Here is a 13,437-nt window from a genome sequence, read left to right on the forward strand (position 1 = left end):
TGGTCGTCTCTGAGCTGAAACCTGCTGAGCATGCAGCGGCAAACAACAGCTCTGTCCTCCTGTCCTCTCTCCATCCACGCTGACAGATGTGTAGATATACAAATACAAGCAGAAAACCTGTTCAGACACATACACTCCCACAGATATGCAACGCAAAGAACTTGGCCCTTCTAAGGAAAACTGACGCCACTGCAACCTCGACTGGGACACTAAGAAAACACCTGCGTTCCCAGTCACACCTTAATGATCACTCGTCGCAATGGGAGAGCTTTAATGGGGGCCTCGGAAGGAAGGAAGCTGCCAGCTTGCTAATTTTAGGCACTCTGCATCTCAGATGAAACGCGGGAAAAGGCAGAGAGGAGGCGTGGAGAGGCAGGAAAGTTCTCTGTCTCTCACTTTCTTGACTTTCCTGCATCATGTCTTCCTCTAACTATCATTACCCCCTGCATCCGCTACAGAAGAGTCTCATATCCCTTTGATTCTCTGAATCAGTTCTCCCTCTCTTCCTGTTCCCAGCCCTCCCTCTCGCTTTCTTCCTCTTCCCAGCTTTCTGTCTCTTTCTCCCTTTTCCCGACTCTCCCTTTCATTCTCACCTCCCTCCCCTTCTGTTGGTACCTGGGTAAATAAACAGTGTTGTGTGGGATGCTAATTAGAGCAGGTTCAGGGACGTGACGAGCCCAGAGACAGATAAACAGCAAGGTAGGGAGGAGAAGAGATGAGATGGAGGGGAGGGGCTGGAGGTAACCCACCCCAAGGGCAACACAACACAGACACAAACATGTCAGCTTAGCGGTGAAGGACAGACAAGAGTGGTTTTGGCTTTCAACCCAACTAAGGGCGTCTTTGAAGCGAAGGGCGCTAGCAGGGTATAGGACTTTGAAGGAGCTGCCATGGAGTGAAGGGCAATAGCGAAAGAAGGGGGCACATGGTGGAGTTTCAGCCATGACGAGGAGAAGAAGTAACGTTGCACAAACTTCCTTAATGACGTGCTACTAGAGACACGGTGCGAGATCAAAAGAATATGCAGATGATTCCAACAGTTCTCCTGTTGAGGTGAGCCCGGGCTTCTGAAAGCAGGTCAAAATGAGATGGCTTGTTCTTATTGAACACAAGATGGCCTGTCTGGGGGGAATAACCTGCTCGAAATGCGGGTCAAAAGGTAATGCTACAAAGGAGCGGTGAACACAAACAAGTACACTTACACTCGGTGGTAACTTGATGTGACTCCACACTGTCCAAGCAAAAATATAATGTCATCAGACAGCAGGCTGATTGGAAGCGTACTGTTTATAACCTCTTTAATTACTGATTCAAAATATTACTACTTAAGCTCAATTTAATGTGACATGGCAACAGAAGAGCAGTCATAAATATGAGGACTGAGGAGTTATTGTCTTTTTCCATTAAATTAACTGAACAATCTGCACTCCTGTTTAAATTGTAAATGGAAAACTCACGGCATATCACAATACTACCCCTGTCCAAAATCTAAGACCATATATCATATCACACTAATTGTATAATACCGATGCTGTATATCACCAAGCCCAAGTATAGAGATGTTGTTCTGATCCCTAATCCTTTTTTTTTTTCCCCAGTGTGGAGAAATGTTCCATCTTTCAGACTAAGCACCTCGGACAGAAAAGATTTACATGTTTTTTTTACTTACTGGTGTTTTGGATGTTCTTAAAAAAAAAACTAAAAAAAAAACAAAACAGAAAAAAGGCAGCAGTGCAGATATTACGTTTAATGTTTCACAGGGGAATAATAATAATAATAATAATATGGGAATAAGCTTTTGTGGGAAAAACAACAAAGGAAGAATTGGCGCTGACACTGTTCCTGCAAACATTACATACAAGTTAATACTGTATGCTGATGGAGAGCCCAGACCACTGCTGGGGCCAGAACAAGCTGCTCAAACATGGCTTCCAGAGCGTCAAACCAATTCAATTTCATTTTTTAGAATGAATGATGCATTCGATTGACCAACCACAACCTGCAAATCTGCCGGCACCCCCCAAAGTACCCGGCGTTTAGAATCACCTATTGAGTAAAGCAAAAAGAATAGCTCCTTAAAGCCTATTACTGGGTCTCAGCATTGTACCAAAACATAACAGTAATAATACAGCTTGGACAGGAAAATGCTAAAAACTGTGACTGTTTATGTGTGTCAGGTAACAGTGAGAGATGTAATAGAATCCAGGAATGTAGACAGGATTGTACACGTTGGAAAAGGTTTCACAGTTTCATCTAATTTACATTTCGTCATGATGATCATGACGTAAAACAGAAATAAAGCATTCACATTTAAAAGTAATGTGCTTGGAATTTACACTTGCATGTATCATATTGTCCAATGTAGCACTTGACCACATAATGTTGCGGTGCGGTGCAGCAGAAGTTCAGGCTGATCCTACTCAGTCCTGGTCCATTCAAATGGACATGGTACAAGTGGACGAGTCATATCCCTCTTTCTGCTGTGTGTGTGTAAAACATGGACAGGAAGCAGAGCGGAGGGAAAGGGGTTAGAAAACGCAACTGCAAAACACAGTAAAGACTCTCAAACTGACCTGAGCAGGTAATTAACAGAAGCAGTCCTGTTGGGACACGCAGGTGACATTTGTTAATGATTGGCTGGTCATCGGTTATGGCAGATTATACTGAAAACCATCTGATTTCTGATGTCTGGCCAATCGATCGGTGTATCTCTACCCTTTTATTCTGTGCTCTCGACTACAACAATTCCGTGAAAAATAAATGACATTTCATGCCCCCCAAAATCACATTCAATACACTCCCTCAGCCCTCTGATTACTGTGACTGCATACTTTGAAAACTGTTATAATTATTAGAATCTTTATACTTCTGCCGATCATCAGCACCCTGAGCTGCTCCAGTGGAGAGGCTCAGCAGCAGGTCAGGTTAGGGTGACTGTGTATTACTATGAATGTAAAGCAGTGCTTACTGAAAAAAAAAAAACACGATGAGCGTAGTTTTTTTGCTTAATTAAAGTCTTAAGAAATCTTTTTTTTCTCATTCCTAAAGATTTGGTGGACCCTTCCTTCCTTCCTGCCGGTGTGTGTCTTTGTCCGTAACGTGAACATCTGCTAAGGTGTCTTTTTTTGGGTTATTAAAACTGTAGGAAACACTGTCTGGCAGGATCAAAGCCGGCCTTGGGTCGTAATGATCACTGATGCTGCTGTTAAATTAACCAGACGCGAGAGCTGTTCAGTCTAATGGGGGGATTTCGCTCCGCTAGCAGAAGAGGTGAAGAGAGGCAGTGGACCAGGTACAAGACAGGAGAGAACAATGGAGTACAACCGCCACAGCGCTGTCTTTCATGTTAGTCAGAGACGTTTCACGATTAAAAGACGTCTTATGATCCCAGATTACGGGCAGATTGGTAATGACAGGTGCAGGGGGAAACCTTGCCGACACAAAGACTTGCGTAAGCTATTAATCTCATGTTAAGTCCAGCACAACACTGATGAGGAGCCACAGAGGGGAAAGTGGAAGGTAGAGAGGACCGCGGTATATCGAAAGAGATTGCGGAGGAAAGGGGAAATGGAGGGAAGTGTGATAGCTGGATGGATGAGCTATTTTCATAATGAGGTCACTGTGAGCTGTGGGATTTCACTCTCCTGGGACACGCACACACACGCACGCACACACACACACACGCACACACACACAACCTCTAAAGAACTGTGGCGATGTATCATTCCCTGCTGAGCGGGGCTGCCTCTGTCCACAGCAGGAAGGAGGAGATGAACAAGAGGAGGAGGAGTGGGCAGACAAACCCAGATGTCAGAGGATCTGGAGGATTTTGGTTGTAACCTGATTGGTCAGAGTAGTTGCCCCTCTCTAGCACTACAGCACGAGGACTGATGCTTAATTATCTAAAAGGAGTGACGTCCACTCATCTTGCCTTTGTTTCTGGACAAACAAACACAATCCTCGCGACATGACTTCTACTGTCTCTAACTCAATACAACCTGAAAACATAATGACAGAAAACACTGCTACCAAATAACTCGACCCACTGCTCGATACATCCATCAAAGAGCAACTCTGGAATCAAGTACCATCTTTTAACATATATGTATACATATTCTGCACCTTTTATGCATTTCACTTAGCTTCACTTGAATGTGTTCAGTATGTATGTATGTACGACTCCTAGTTTTTTTAAGGATCTGTTCTTGTACTTCTGCTGCTGGGACACTTTAATTTACCAGTGTAGGATCCAGTGGTGTATCTCATCTTGAAAGCAACTGATCCCAACCAAAAAAAGTGTTTACTGATTGGGTGATCCTTCCTCCTCAGCTGCTCCCTCGCTCTTCCCTCTTCTAGATGGTGCCTGGGATGTGGTCCTGTCCCGCCTCTCCACACAACCCCTGTAAAGACATCAAACATCAGACCTTCAAATAAAATGGGAGTCCCAAAGTGTCAAAATACCTAAACAAAGACAACACAAATAATAAACAAGACATCAGTAATAATCAAATGAATAATCAGAATAAAGTTAATCGATATCTAAACTTACATACAACTTAATGAATGATTAAACCCATTATAACAAAAGCTACGGACATTAGAAAATCAACAATAAAAGCAAGGAACTAGCTAGCCTGCTGGTAGTTGTGTTGCCTACAAGGAGGATAAGAACGGGTATGATTAGCTCGTTCGTTCGTTTTCTTCCGCTTTATCCATGCAGGTCGCGGGTGATGTTACCGCTTTTATACCACCTTTTTCAAGGTGGAGCGGGGATACTGGGGCCAAATCCAGTGGCTCTATGGGCGAAGGCCAGGGTGCTCCCTGGATGAGACGCCAGCTCATCGCAGGGCCGGGTATGATTAGCTGAAAAGTGGAAATTGGACTGCTAACAACTCAAGTCTCAAGAGACTTGATATTATGTCGTAATATCATTGTGAAAAAAGCAAGTATGAAATAAAAATATACCAAAAAGTAATCAATTTACAATAAAAAAGGACCAAAAAAGGACCATTGTCATTGTGTACTATTTGTATTACTGTTATAGAATAGAATAGAACAGTCTTTATTGTCATTTTAACTTAATGTTATTGTTATTATACCTATAATAGTAATAATAGTTATTATACCTATAATAGTAATAATAGTAATAACAACAACATATTTTTTTGCAACACTTAATAATAACCATCATTAATAAATGGTACATTTACAGTTCAACTTTAGTTAAGTTCCTTGTTAACTATAATGAAATGCTTTATAAAACAATTGTAAAGGTTTATAAACATCAGCTGCAACTTTATGATGGCCATTCAAATAAATGACAAAGCATTATAAACAAACAACTGCTTATTAAATGGTAAAACGCATGTCATTGTTTGTTTGGAGTTAAATAACCATTAGCTGATATTGAATTAACTTTTATTTTACACTTATTACTCAGGGTTGTCATACAGATTACACATGTAATCTGTATGTACTGTCTAGAGCTTGAATTCAGCTCTGTATGCTACTGCTGTAATATGTTTTGTCAAAGGTCATAACAAAAGAAGTTGAAAAAAAAAAAAAAAAAAAAAGAGAAAAGAAAATGTTAAATGCAAATGACAAGAAAAGATCAGGATGAAGATTTTATCCTGTGGGTAATGGGGGCGGGACTTGATAAGCTTTGGCTTCTCCCGCTTTTCCCTTTCGGCCATGTGTATTGTATTATTTGAACAATGATGAAATGTGATGTTTATGAATTGACATGCCCGAAATAAACAACATAAAAAAAAAAAAAAAAAAAAAAAAAAGGGTGCTACCTATATTTCTTAATGCCTTAATTGTTTCATAGTGACACATTTGGGGCTCCATAAATTAGCACCAAACACACAGTGTCTATAGTGTGCGCCGTCCTATAAATTACTGGAAGCATCATGAGAAGGGTCTCAAATGATCCGTCTGCATCGGGAAAAAAAAAAAAGTAACATGGTGTGACGACAAAGCACATTCAGCTGCGGCTCTGTAGGGCCTGTTTCAGAAGCACGCATATACACACCATCTACAAACTCTCTCTTATACACCCCCTTGCTCACTCTAAATGCCTGTCGCTTTGGACCTCCATTAAGCAAAGCAAGCTCGTTTAGCCGGTGTTTCGGCAGTTGGGGACGCAGGCTGCCCACTCAGTCAGCTCCAGCCGTATTAAATAAATAAGGAGCGCTCTTCTGGGTAAATTATTCATTTAACATGTCTTATCCTCTTCCAACAACCTTGTTAGAGCAACTCAGTAGTGGAGAGGGGGCGAGTGCGGGGGCCAAGGGGGGGTGAGGGGTGGCGCAGACACCGCGGCTCATGTGCGACTCAGCAGAACCTGTGGTGCATCTCTAAACTCTCTGGGCGTTCAGTCGTAGGGGGGCTAATTCGCCCTGACACCTCCTTTGTTTCAGGGGGAAAAGCGACATGTACACACAGCATTTGCTCACATGCACACACACACACACACTTGAGCACACACCGACATGCACAAATGTAAGAGAAAGAGCGCAAGAGAGGAAATTTTAGCGCATATTCATAGAATAATCATTCTAGTTGTCTGGATAAATTATTGAGAAACGGGAGTCCAAGACACGCAGCGCTGGAATGCGGAAGCTGTTTTTTGCGCTGACTGAACTCCAGTCAGACAACACAGCAAGCCATCCGCCCAAAGCAAGCTGATTCTGATGAGCCAGGATGGGGACGGAGAGGAGGATGCGCTGCGAAGGAAAAAAACTGTACTATTTATGTGTACAGTGGGGTCCAACACACTTCCACCATTAGTCGAGATACTTCTACTTTGATTAGGGTTAGTGTTTGCTTAAAAAAATTGAGTGAAAAGAGTCTTGTGTTGTTTTTTTTAATAAATGATGATTCTGAGATGAAGTTGCTTTTCCATCTCGTAGAGAACTGAGCTTGGTGTACTGTGCTTCTGATGGTGTGGGCACTTTGGGTCTTCCCTGATCGAGTGGAGTATCTTAGAGTTCCACGCACTGCCCCCTGAGAAACCTGACCTGAGTCTACCCATGGTGTGATGCTGAGAGAGAGAGAAAAAAGTAAATCTTGCCTAAGATAACAGTTTGACTTCCGACACTTTCACTTACTTTCTGACTCTTTAAACTTTGTGATTATTTCCAGGGTTATGCAACGACAGAGGAGATTTCAGTGTGGTTTCTCTCAGTGTGATCCCTTTGTTTCTAACCCCACAAAGTTAGGAGTCAGAAACCAGACTCCATTCAAACTCAACTTAATTCCTAATACTTGAAAACTCTAGCGATCCTTAAGTTTTAAGCCCCAGCGTTAATTCATTCAAGTATGAGGGGAATTTCATGCAGTCACTGTAAGTTAACATGATTTACCTGGAACTTTAACCTCTCCTGTGACCGCGTATCACAGCGATGGCAGTCTGAAGAAAAGGGCATTTAAAATGGATTTCAAGAAACTGAGATACTTTTTCTCTAATACCATATGAATATAAAGCTATTGGCTCAAACACAGCTAAAACTGACAGGGAGTTTGACTGGTTAATTTGCAGACAGTCCCAGGATAACGGCAGCCCCTACTCTGCTCTCTCTCTCTCCGTCTCTCTTTATGTCTCCCTGTGTCCGACTCCAGTGTTCAGCCCCAGAGCGGGAGGTTGTTATGTCAACTCTGACAGTGCTCATTACCAGCCTCTACGCTCGGAATTGGAGTTAACAGGCTTTGGCCCAGGCAGAGGCCAGCTAGACCCGACTGCTACAATGGCATCAGTGTGTGTATATGTGTGTGTGCATGTGCTGAGAGTTAATCACAAAACGCTCTTTCATTTCTAAATCACACCCCAAGTACCACTGTACATTACAGAGGCACTGATACACAACGTACCATGACATCTGCAGCTTATTTCCATTTTACTCTGATCTGTAGCGTCCTTTTACCAAAATGCTTGGGTGAACCAATGAGCATTTCTCAGTGAACAGCACTGAGCGACTGATCGGTTAATCAATTAGTTGTTAAGTATTTACATAATTGGTTAAATTTTTCGGAAAGAATAAGTAAAATTCTCTGAATCCAGCTTCTTTAAAATGTGTATATGTTCTGGTTTCTCTCCTCCTCTATGACAGGAAACTGAGTATATTTGGGTTGTGGACAAAACGAGGCATTTGAGGACGTCATCTCGGGCTTTGGGAAACACTAATCAAAAATGTCAACATTATTATGCATTTATCATACCAAACAATTTGTCGATTAATCAAGAAAATGGGGAACAACTTAATCGACAGTGACAATAATCACGAGTTACAGCCCTTAACTATGAGATTATCTCTTAGATCACACAGTAAACTATTCTATGATTAAATCGATGTAACAAAAATACTTTTACCACCAGTGAGCTGTTTTTCATCTCTTCCATAATGAAATATGATTTTGTACATTTGTCGTGTTACACCTGTGTTGTGTACAATGTGTTGTTTTATAATGGAAAGTATCTTATGGAACTGGCAAATAACCTTTTTGCAAAAAAAAAAAAAAACTTGTATATTTACATTTACAGTTTGAAGATTCACCACTAGGTTTTTTTTTTTTTTTAATAAAGGCAAAGGGAAAGGGAAGTCAGAAGTTATAAAGAAAGGGAAGTCAGTAGATGAGACCTGCATGATGACATTCATGTGTGAATCACACCAAAAACACCACTGCATTAAAGATCAACGTGAAGGATTTAGTGGCATCTAGCAGTGAGGTTCAGATTGTAACCAAAAGCAGAGCTGACTGCTAAAAACACCAAAAAGGCCCAGTCTAGACTCAGGTTTTGGTTTATCCGTTCTGGGATACTGTAGAAAACATGGCAGAGCAACATGCGGCAGACTCTGTGGCCCAGGTCTTCATTAGGTTTACTGACACCACACTTGGCCCAAAAATGTTTTTTTCCCAAGTAGACTGACTGATGAATTAAATGAACTCCACTCTATATTTTTATCATTTGTTCCGACAGTGACAACAAAGTCCCTGGGGATGAATACAGTTCTTGCTACTCTTAATGAGAAGTATACAAGAAGCAAAGAACATTGTTTCACTGACTTAATCACTTCATTTATTCTGCCATCATAGCTCCTCGTGTCTACAGTGAAACCAGAAAAGGCACATTAAATGTTGCTGCCTTGATCAAACAATAAATAGAGCGTTATTAAGTAAGCAACATACAGATATTTGTATAATATGAATGTGCAGATCTATGTTTGTGATGCACCTCTGCTGGAGTTGGTGTGAATTGTTCTTTCTTTTTTTTTCTTTCTTTGTTTAAAGGCAGCAAAAGACCACAGGAGTTTTGCTTATTGAGTCTTGTGTTGTTATTTAAGAGTTTCTGTATCAGTGATGGAATCGCTTGTCGATTTCTCAGAGAACTAAGTTTGATATATTGATCTTCTGACGGTGTAGTCACCTTGGCTCTGTCTAACTGGCTTCGGATACAACTGATCCAGTTTCGGTAAAGTGTTCCACGCACTGCCCCTTCTAAACCTCAAGTCTTGCAATATTGGATGCTGAGAAAGACCCTCTTTGCATAGAAGATCAATAAAAGATCGACAATAATCTCTCACTTTCTGAATCATTAAACTTTATCGTTATAGGTTTATATTAAAGTATAAGAAACTTTCAATGTGTTCTCAGACTTTTGGACCCCTGTGTGCATCACCTAAGATTTGTATAAGATTGGTTTTAGTACTCGAAGTTATCCGATTCTGTAATATTGCTTTCAAGAGTAAACAATAAAAATGTTTAACCCATCTCTAGCTTATCCCCAGAGACAGAATCTGTCCCGATCCTTTGTCTCCTGCTGCCATCAGGTGTCTTGATGGCATCCCTGGGCCGTTTCTGCCCCTCCTAAGGCCAGAAACCACCAAGCAAATGTCAATGATTACTCTTGCGATTAAAAGCTTTCCACTTCAAATGGGCCTCATGTTTATACAGGCCCTGATATGGCGAATGGGATAAAGAGCAGGTAGAGCTCTGTGTTTGTGTGCATGTGTGTTTGGGCGTGTGCCTGGATTGGAGGATGAATGTCATTACGCCCCGGCTCTGTGGACATACAATCATAATGACACCCAGAATGCCATTCTGCATATTGCAGCTGCTTCTTTCTCATGCTCTTCCTCCACCACCACCACCTACGTGGGCCTATAGAAACCACACTGTGTTGTGCTGTCATATGTTGCTTTAGATTCAGAATAAGTGCCGTTTTCATGGAGTAGGTGGTGGGAGGGGTGATTTATTTCTCCGAGGCTTACCTAAGAACTTTGGTGGTTTTGCAACAGGGACTGGAACAAAAATATTACCCAAACCTTCATAAAGTCCAATTTCCATGTCAGTGTTTTGCTGGGAAAAACTGCAAAGTCTTCAAATGTCTCACCAACAGTTTATTCACTTATCCTTCGGTCTGTCTGTCCTCCTGCATGTCTACGTCTGGGCATGACCAAAGTACCTTCCAAAACAAGTTGCTTTTCCCATAATTTGTTTTATCTCTAGGCAGAATAAGAGGGACAAACGTGTGAGGTGTCCCACAGCTGCAGCACTGAAACCTAAATTAGCCCCGACCACATGAAAAGCTGTCGTCTCTATTCCAGTCCGGGGCGGGAAAATTACAGCCCTGCTCGCTCTACTCTAGCATTAAACCTCAATTAGTGCACAACTACACCGATGATGTCATCACCGAAGGACCCAAGAGCCCTGAAAATAAGGGGTGCGTTGCTTTACAGAAGCAGACACTCACAAACCACCTCAAACTTTCAGGTCCTCTTCTGAGCACCTCAGCGGCTCAGAGAGGTTGTTTTTTCCATCTAACTGGCGAGAAAATGAGGTGATGTTCTTTTGATACGGCCTGAAAAAACAAAAAGCACAAGAACCTGTGGTCCGCTTCAGCTAAATTTACCAGGAATGTTAATCCAGAGTCGTGACTGGAGCTTTCAAGAGGTCAGGAAGGTAGGACAAGAAAAACTTCTGTTTGACCTCCAGTGACCTGGCAGGAGGGAGAGGAGGAAGATGAGGAGGAGGAGGGTGATGGGGCCTGGCTGGAGTCCAAAGACTGTTTCTACTGCCCATTTGTCAGAAAACCAGTGATATTACACAACAAACTCACATAATCGAACGCTGGAGAAGCTTCAATTTCTGCTGCACACATTGAGCTGAGCCTGAATACTCCTGTTCGATTAAAGGGAGGGTACTGCTATTCTTGAGTAATATTAAGGATAAAAAAAGGTGATTCATATACAAAAATTCGGTAGGTGGTTTCTAAATTGGTGTGTCTAAATAAGTAAAAATCTGTTTCTTAGGTCATTTATCTGTACTGAGGAATCCAACGAGTGAGATAAACCTTACAATGAATATGGTTTGGTGTCATTTTTGGTCTTCTGCTTTACACACAATGAGCAGTAGTCATGGTAGACTGCAAACAGAAATGGTTTGAAATGTGATTAGATTTTTTTGTAACATAAATCTGCTAATGTCAGATGCCTTCCGGGGCTCTACCCACAGACAGTCCTAAGTTCTTGTTCCAACTTCCGACTTCAACTGGCACGTTTAAAATGAATACATGAAGCTTGTGAGGTTAAGAGCATACATTTATAACAAAGCTCAAAACACAAGTTTAATTGTATGTGAGGGATGCACTGATTCAACTTTTCCAGTGGAGATATTGATTCCATTCCCTTAAACTGGGCGACACTGCCTTAGAATAAAGTTGCAGTATTTTTGGGCTTTATTGCAATACACAATATCCATCTTGATAATTTTGACATCTTTTCAAAGCACTTCATAAATACATATTTCTTAAAGCAAATGTGACAATATATAACAAAATCCCTTGATGTCGATGTTGGGACAAATTATGTAGTAATGACTGTTGGTTATTTCATAAACAAACAAGTAGAACGGTCTGGTAAGTTTAGAAAATGACCTCAAAATGCTGCTGTTAAAACCAGGAAAAGACAACACTTATGTCAACAGGACTTTCTATGACTCTTGGTGGCACCAGCCATTTTCTATGGAGTAGCGTGCTGGAGTAGCAGCATCTCGGCAGCAGACAGGAATGACAACAAAATCTAAGAGTATAAAGTCTCATTTAACAATAATGATATAGTATTGAGATATTGCTCAGCCCTACCTAAACTCAGGGTATCTGCTGATCCGGATAAAAGATATAACAATTGTCTGCTCTTTACAGCAAATGTGTTAATGACAAATTACAAGCTCTGTTAAGTATAATGTCATCATAACTGATTGGAATGATACCCTTAAAAAGTAAGAAGTAAGAATAAGAAGCAACGTAAAACCATGGACACAGCACTGAGCGGTCAGCGGTTATGTAGTCTAATGTAGTCTCCCTCTTGCTGCAGGGTCACTGTTCCTTTATGTCGTACAAAGGAGGGTGCACCTTCAACACAGCTCAGCATGGGAACGCTCCCAGGCACCACCTCGTACCTTTTCCCTCTTTGTAACACAGAGAGCCGTTCCCCACACTGTGTGAATAATGAATCGACCCTCCCAGCAACTTCTCACCGGTTGTTCAAGCGTGCTGCCCGAGGACCACAAGTCCTCTTTCGGTGTGCCTCCACCTGAAGACACGGACTGCTCTCACATCTTCAAAGAGAAGTCAATCACGCAATAGATTGTTAGTACCACCCAGTGGGTTTACAGAACTTACACTCGCTCTTTCACAGGTGCAGAGAAAGGGGATGGGGCCCACGTTTCTCAGAAAGTGGAACAGATTTTTTTTTTTTTTTTTTTTTTTTAGAGCCAAGCTCCAACAAAAACTTCGAGCACGGGTGGGTGAGTGCAGTGAGGGGGGGTGGTTGAGATCAAAAGCCTGCAAGTTCCTGGCGAGCGGACCCAATCAGCCAAGAGGGCCAAGGAGAGGAGGAGAGACAAGCGCTTCCTTTTTAAATTGATCCCACTGAGACCCTCAAGGTTCCCCTCACAGGACTCGCAGAAAAGCGATAAAAATCTGGCCCTGTGGATCAGACGAGAAACTGGGAGGGTAGAAGGCGAAGAAGAAAGGTGGTTTCAGGGGGGGGGGGGGGGACAGAGAGAACAGAGGGGAAATGTGGGGGGGAAAGGAGCCAGTTGAGGCAGATCAAGGGGAGACAAGTGAGACAAGAAGGGTGGGCTCATTCATCCGAAGGTGTATCCAGGCATCGTTGTGTGCCAGTAAAGAGCCAGAGTAGGCAGGACTGTGCTATCAGCTATCAAACCTGTGTTGTATGTCTGATGATGTGCTCAACCAATTAACTGCGGGTGTATCTTTATCCTGCCCAGGTCCTGGCAGCTGAACTGTTGGATTATTTCCTGCTGGCCTGAGATCAGACCCTGGACGGGGCTGGTGTCGTTATCCTTCGCATGCTGGGGCCTCAAAGGAACAAGCGCTATCAGAGCAACCCAGAGACGCAGCAGCCTGCCAGA

General features: G+C 42.2%; 1 protein-coding gene across 5 annotated transcripts in view; it reads right to left on the reverse strand.

The window, feature by feature from the left end:
• Positions 1 to 13,437, reverse strand: part of znf438 (zinc finger protein 438) — a 57,804-nt gene that overhangs the window by 13,127 nt on the left and 31,240 nt on the right. For 2 of the 5 annotated variants that reach the window (XM_030398718.1, XM_030398716.1), the window contains exon 2: positions 4,305 to 4,400. The gene's annotated coding sequence lies outside the window, so the exon portion shown is untranslated. Of the gene's footprint in view, positions 1 to 1,724; positions 2,481 to 4,238; positions 4,401 to 13,437 lie in introns of those variants that run through there. The other 3 variants (XM_030398717.1, XM_030398715.1, XR_003981733.1) reach the window with 2 other exon arrangements.

Source organism: Sparus aurata, chromosome 19, assembly GCF_900880675.1.
Source record: "Sparus aurata chromosome 19, fSpaAur1.1, whole genome shotgun sequence".
Lineage (NCBI taxonomy): Eukaryota > Metazoa > Chordata > Actinopteri > Spariformes > Sparidae > Sparus > Sparus aurata.